Genomic DNA, 6219 nt, shown 5'->3' with positions numbered 1-6219 from the left:
TGATGTAGGTGAGTGGTCTTTATTGTCAGGTTTCACAAAGAGACTGCCCCATGCCTCTCAACCATACCAAATTCCTTGGCATTTAGTAGTTTTGATAGCAAAATAATGGGGTGGCATGAATTTCTGAGTGGCCCCTTCAGTTCTCATTTTTTTTTAATTTTTTTTTTGTATTTACAATTTTAAGTTTTGGCTCAAAGACTGGGGCAGGACTGGGGGATGAAGAAAGATTAGTTACATCCCCATCACAGAAGGATGGTTATAAAAGGAAAATGAAAGAACAATCAGAAAATTTTCCAGCTTCTACAAACCAGTATCTGCCTACATGGAGTGTCCAATAAGCCAAGTATCACTAATAGGCTGCTGAACTCAAACTACCTGACCTGTTAACCTTCCCTGAAAACATTTTATTTCAACTGGCAACCCTGTTCAAGCAGAACACTTTCACAGCTAGTTACGACAAACTTGTCTTACTGAAACTCAAGTCAAGAATGGTAATAAGCAATGTTAGCAAATGTACATAACCACATTACAATAGATATATTATTCAGCCGTCTTCTGACATCCACATTGAAATCAAAGCAAGCTCCATAACACTTATCCATTTGGTAAACTGCTTCATAATTTTCATTTAATAATACTGAAAAGTCTGCAGCATGTGCTGTGAAAAAATCTTTAATCCTATTCATTCTCTTTCCACGAACCTTTTTAACTCTTACATAAATTCTGTTACAGCAGCCACCACCCCCCACACCATTTTTAGTAGCACACCCCAACCATACCTCTCAACCAATTAGGAACAAATCCATAGAAAATGAGGGAGGACTCTTAAAATATTAGTACTATTAACTTAAGACATTGATACTCATGGAATGAGACAATATGAATTAAGATAAATTTTTCTGAAGTAAAAGAAGTCTATAACTCTTAATTATTTGTTAAGTATAATACAGACAACACACAAGCTTCACCACCTAAAACTTCAAGGTCCACCACCAATGATACATACCAAGCAGCAATTTATTACAAATAGATGAAGACTTTATTTATTATTTATCTATTTACATTTGTTTACCGGGAAAGTCCACTGAGCTGAGGTGAGCCTATTTTCAGGGATGCCCAGAGAGAAAAGTTCCGCAATAAATTAATAGTACGCAATATGAACTAAACATAATACAGGGTATTTACAGAGCACAATACATGACATTATACAGTACACATAGGACTTATCTTGTCCTGATGGACTATTTATTTTCTTTTTTAACAACAAAAGAACACACACACACACACACACACACACACACACAAACACACACACACACACACACACACACACACACACACACACACACGCACACGCACACGCACACACGCACATACGCACACACACGCACACACACAGACATGCATTCTGAAATAAGTACATCTCTACTGTCCTTTCCTAAGAGGTTAGTGTTGCTGGAATGCTACTGTATGAGAAAAAAAACATACACATTTTCATGGAAAGAAAATGTTACATTCTCATTGCACATCTGTTCATCACATGATTGCAACAAAAGAATTGTGTATACATCTTTTCCAGCATTGTGCACTTCTTTCCTACCCATTAATATAATTTACAGTGTGTTTGTTTAATGTTCACTGCTTACATACAGGCCAGACTACATTCTATGTTCAGAGTATCACCACTGCTTCAGCAAGCTGAACATCACATTATGAATGACATCTGGCTTGCTCTGAGAGTGTTAACTACATTTCTGGCACTCTGTAGTTACCTGATGATATATGAACAATCAAATAAACAATTGCAAAAGTCTAAAACATATATGTGCCCTCTTAATATGCAGTTGTATTTATTTCTGTCACCTGAGAATGTCACCTGGGAATGTCATCTGAGCAAAATCCATTTTCAGAGGAGGGTGAGAAGAAAATCTCCAGATTCCCAAATAAGTCATAGATTCATAGGTTCATAGGTTCATACTAGGCTATCTGCCCTAGGGCATTTATAAGCCTAGCCAGAATGTGTTTGGCTTTCGCCACCTATTTTAAATTTATTTTGCTATGCCCTTTTTCGAGGTTTGTATACTGTGCCTCTGTCTAACAGTGACACAGAAGTGATACCCGGGGTAAACCTACGATCTCCCATCCACTCATCAAGATTCCTCTTGAAGAGAGTCAATGAGGGACTCTGCCTAACCTGGACTGAGATTTTATTCCAGAGTGAAGGGAGCCTCTGGGTTATGAATCTGTCCCTCCAGCATGTCCTATTTATTTCAGTGCTGAGGTTCAAGTCTCTCAAGGCGTAGCTTGATGGGATTTGGATTTTCTGAGGTGCAGCATGTCCATTAATTCTGGGTTGGACATGGCTTTATACGTCAGGCACAGATTGCCTCTGAACAGGCGGTATGCCACTGAGTAGAGCTGGAGTTTCTTTAACCGGGCAGCATATGGCATCTGTTTGAGCCCTTTGATCCTCTTGGTGAGGTACTTTTGGGGTCTTTCCAGTTGCTGCAGGTGTCTGGTAAGGTACATCCCAAAAGGGGCATTGTACTCAATTATGGGCCTGATGAGGGATGAGTAAAGAGGCATGATGACGTCCTCTGATCTAGATGTGAATCCCTTCATGATTAGGTGGGCTATATAAAATGTTTTTCTAACCACTTTGGCCACGTGGTTGTCAAATGAGAGATTGCTATCAACTTGGGTCCCCAGGTCCCTAATTACTTCTTCTGTACTTAATGGATTACCACCTATGTGGTAATTTGTGGGCACTTTGTTTTTGCCAAAGGGGATGACTATACACTTTTGGCATTTAGCTTGAGGCCATGGCTCTGGCACCAGTTGTCTGTTTCTATGAGGCCCTTTTGGAGGATGCTTGTGTCGACTGGAGAGTCGATTATGGCACCCAGTTTGCAGTCATCTGCGAACTTGGTCAGCCACAGTCCTTCCGTGTTGGCCTGTACCTCTGAGAAATATATACTGAACAAGAGAGGTCCCAGGACTGAGCCTTGTGGGACACCACTTGTAACTGGTTTGGAGTCTGACATGGCTCCAGCAATTCTAACCATGTGGGTTCTGTCCTTGAGCCAGTTTGCAATCCATCTAGTGACATAGGGGTTTATATTTAAGCTGGTGAGCTTATCTATAATGCCCAAGTGGGGTATTGTATCGAAGGCTTTTGCGAGGTCCAGGTAGGCTGTGTGAACCACCTTCCCCTCATCAATGGCCTTGGTGACTGTTTCAAAGAAATCAACCAGGTTTAAGAGGCAGGATCTGCCCTTAACAAAGCCGAACTGGGTAGGATCCAGTGTTTGTAGGTCCCCAATATCTTTATTTATGAGGTCCATGATGATCCTTTCCATAGCTTTGCAGACCAAGCTAGTCAGGCTTATGGGGCGATAGTTTCCAGGATCCGTTGAGGGACCACCTTTATGGAGAGGGACCACTGTTGCTGTATGCCACTCTTTGGGCACATATCCTGTAGTAAGGCTGAGATTGAACAGTAGTTTTATGTTTGGGTTTAGCTCTTCTTGGAGTTCATGTAGGATGCAGCCCGGGACACCATCTGGTCCCATTGATGCTGTGTTTATTGCTTTGGAGAGGGCGGCTCTTACCTGAGCATCTGAGATGTCAGGGAGGCAGCACTCTGCTGGGATAGATATTTTCCCTTTTGGTGGGGAGGGGGGGGGTTTGTGCTGAACCTGTCAGCTAGGATGTTGGCAATGTCTGTGGGTTCGGTGTATTTTTTGTCATTTTGGACTAATTCTGAGCATATCTGGGAATTACCACCCAGGTTCCTAACATAACTAAAGAAAGCCTTGTGATTATCCTTAGTGTCCTGTGCAATTTTTCTCTCGAAGCTGGCCTTAGACAATTTTATGTGTGCCCGTAGTTTTTTGCTAATACTGATCAGTGATGCCTTCCCTTTTTGGGATTTTGCTCTATCATTTAGTAGCTTCCTCCTTCTATTGTATAGTTTGTTTATGGCTGGGGTCCACCAGACAGGACGTCTGCCTTTGGAGGATTGGGTCTTGGTTTTATTTGGGATCGCATGATCCATGCATTCCTGAAGGTGTTCATAGAATGTGTTTATAAAGGATTCTGCGGTCTGGGCCGTATTTTCCACAGGGGCTTTGAAGGATTCCACCTCAGTTTTGAGGAGTGTGAAATTTGCTTTAGAGAAGTTTTTCACTGTGGTTTTCTGGGCAGGGGGTGGGGTCGGGATGTGAATATCCAGTGAGATTAGTTTATGGTCTGATCTTACCAGTGAGGGATACACTTCTGGTCTGGAGCATAGAGTCCCCATGTTGGTGATGATCAGGTCCAGTATGTTTTCCCCTCTTGTGGGAGTGGTAACAAGTTGTTCCATAGCATTTGAGTTTATAAATTCTAGGAACCTTTGGGCTAGGGTGTTGTAGCTAGAGTAATGCTCCCAGTCTATGTTTGGGTAGTTGAAGTCACCCAATATAATGGTGTTTGGAGAGACCTTCATATTTTCCAGTGTTCTCAGGAAGGCCGAGTGGGGTTCCTGGGTTTGGGAGGGTGGTCTGTAGCAGGCTATAAACTGGAAGGCAGTTTTACCCACTGTTAGTTGCACATGGATAGTCTCTGATGCTTCGTGCTTTGCCACCAACCTGGAGGTGTGGGTATCTTTGATGAATATTGATACTCCCCTCCTTTTGTGGTTCGGTCCAAGTTTTGGGGCGAAAAGCATGGTATGAGGTATAACCTGGTAGTGCTGGGGTGCTCTCGGGAGCCCTGAACCAGGTTTCTGTTACTGCACAGATATCGATGTTCTCCATGCTAAGGAGAGTTTTGAGTCGTGCATCTTGAGGTTTAGACTTCTGGCGTTGAGTAGCATTACTCTTAGTTTCTTATCCCTTGTGATACCTATGGAGGTGGGTTTGTCTTTTGAGCCTTGCCTAAAAAAGGCACTATGGGGTAGCAAGAGCCTTTGCCAATATCCGAAGCCCAGGGGTGACAGGTGCAAGCCGTCCCTAGCGAAGCATCGTGGCTTGTCGAGCATATCATCCCAAGCTGACAGGCATTGGATCCCCTTTGAATGACACCAGTACTTAAGCCAATTGTTGAAATTGATCATCTTGTCTTCATATTGTGGCATCATTCTTGGTGAGGGTAAGATGCTACTCAAGGTCAGGGTCATACCGGCCTGGGCTACATGCTCAGAGAGCTCCTTTATGTCTCTTTTCATGTAGTCCAGGGAGGTGCGTCTCAGGTCATTCACACCAGCATGGACAATGACTGAGTCATATTTGTACTTGCCTTGGAGTGACCTGAGTGCTTGTGTTATGTGGCGGATCCTAGCACCCGACAGGCTGCTCACTGTGACCCTCTCCTTGTTCAGCCTGGTGAGCGGGACGTCAGTGTGCCTGACGATAGAGTCACCTATTACAAGTGTATCAGGTGTGTTGTTTAGTCTTAAGGGCTGTGACTGTTCGGCACACTGGCTTTGTGAGATATGTGTTGCACGTGTTTTGTTTTGGGGTAGCGGCTGCTTGGGTGTCTGCTTTGGAGGTCTCTGCTGCTTCGACAGATCTTTATTTAGAGCCTCCGAGTATGTTTTGTGTGATTATGTGTTTGGTTTGCTGTCGTGGTAGGTCTATGTGAGACTGGAATTGTAGTGAGTGTGGTTTCCTTCTCCTCCTGACTGGTTATGCCAGTACTGAGTTGAGAGAGCTTAGCCTCCTGTTTGGCTATATGGTTGCATCTCTCACATGTGTTGGAATTTGTTGGGAGGAGGAGAGGGTTGTCTATGTACATGAGGCAGTTGTAACATTGCCTCAAGATTCCCAGATTCACCAGCTGGACCAGAGAGGAGATTGACAACTGACCTTTGGACATGCTAGAATAATATTGGGAATTCCTTAATAATTGAAAACCAGGGCCAGTGGGGAGTGAGGGTGTAGTGCTTTTAATTTTTAGTGCTGACTTATATAATTGCTTTAGTGAGCATGTGCCAGGTAACTTAAGTGCAATGTGTTACAGGTAACTTAAATGCAAAAACGACAAACAGTAACTTTCTTTCAAGTGAAACAAGGAAATAAGTACAGTAAGCAATGCAGATATCACTAGTGATCCACAGAAGTGCTGAGAAGCCGCGTATTAGGTGGAATTAGCGTTCCAGGGAAATAACAAGCAAACAAACAACAAGCATATAAACAAAGCTAGATTCAGCAGGCCTGGATCTAGTCTATGCTACAG

This window comes from Protopterus annectens, chromosome 11.part0 (genome assembly GCF_019279795.1).
Source record: "Protopterus annectens isolate FY-2018-M chromosome 11.part0, PAN1.0, whole genome shotgun sequence".
Classification (NCBI taxonomy): domain Eukaryota; kingdom Metazoa; phylum Chordata; order Ceratodontiformes; family Protopteridae; genus Protopterus; species Protopterus annectens.
Note: the sequence above shows the minus strand (reverse complement) of the source record.